The sequence below is a fragment of the Solanum tuberosum genome, unplaced genomic scaffold (genome assembly GCF_000226075.1).
Source record: "Solanum tuberosum cultivar DM 1-3 516 R44 unplaced genomic scaffold, SolTub_3.0 scf00106, whole genome shotgun sequence".
NCBI classification, from domain to species: Eukaryota; Viridiplantae; Streptophyta; class Magnoliopsida; order Solanales; family Solanaceae; genus Solanum; species Solanum tuberosum.
Window position 1 is genome coordinate 382,021 of NW_006239032.1, and position 767 is coordinate 382,787.

Here is a 767-nt window from a genome sequence, read left to right on the forward strand (position 1 = left end):
CTTTATTATAACAAAAAGTAAAAGAGGAAAAAAATTAATTAACAAAGCACCTCTTAATAAGCCATATATCTGAAGCATCGCGTACGTACCAAATAAGAATCACAAATGTGTATAGGCAATTTCTTAATGAAAATTAAAGAGCATATAGTAATATACAAAAAAAAAATTATAAGTACATGTGTGTATACATTTGTTTTATTCCTTCTCCTTTTTTAGTACCAACACAAAAAAACAACTATTATTTATAAATTTAATACCAAAACAAATAAAATAATTTTTAAAAAATATGATGTTTACTTTGCTAACTCTTTTTTAAAATTGTCATTAAAATATTATTTCTTGGGGAATAATTCCGATAGAAAAGTTTAATACAGTAACTATTAATATTATTTTCGAAAATATAGAATATATGGGGATGTAGCTCAGATGGTAGAGCGCTCGCTTAGCATGCGAGAGGTACGGGGATCGATACCCCGCATCTCCAATCTTTTTCTTCATTTTTACGTAAAACCTGTTTGAATTGATTTTTCTTATGTATTCTAAAGCTAAATTATTTTTAAGCATTTTTATAGGGTTCAAGTAAAAATAAATTAATATTTTCATACTTAAGCCAAAGAAATAAAAATAAGCCCATTTATACATGTTCATAGTCTATTCTTTATGATCATTGTCGAAAACATATTAATCATTTAGGGTGTGATTCGAATGGTGGAATTTCAAAATATATTTTCTATTTTTTTATAGGAAAACAAACTCTTCAAAGGTGA

General features: G+C 25.9%; 1 non-coding gene across 1 annotated transcript; it reads left to right on the top strand.

Annotated features, from left to right (window-relative positions):
• The first annotated feature begins 411 nt into the window (after nucleotides 1-411).
• On the top strand, nucleotides 412-484 carry TRNAA-AGC (transfer RNA alanine (anticodon AGC)). Its single transcript has one exon. It is a non-coding gene; the product is annotated as a tRNA-Ala (tRNA).
• The last annotated feature ends 283 nt before the right edge of the window (nucleotides 485-767 follow it).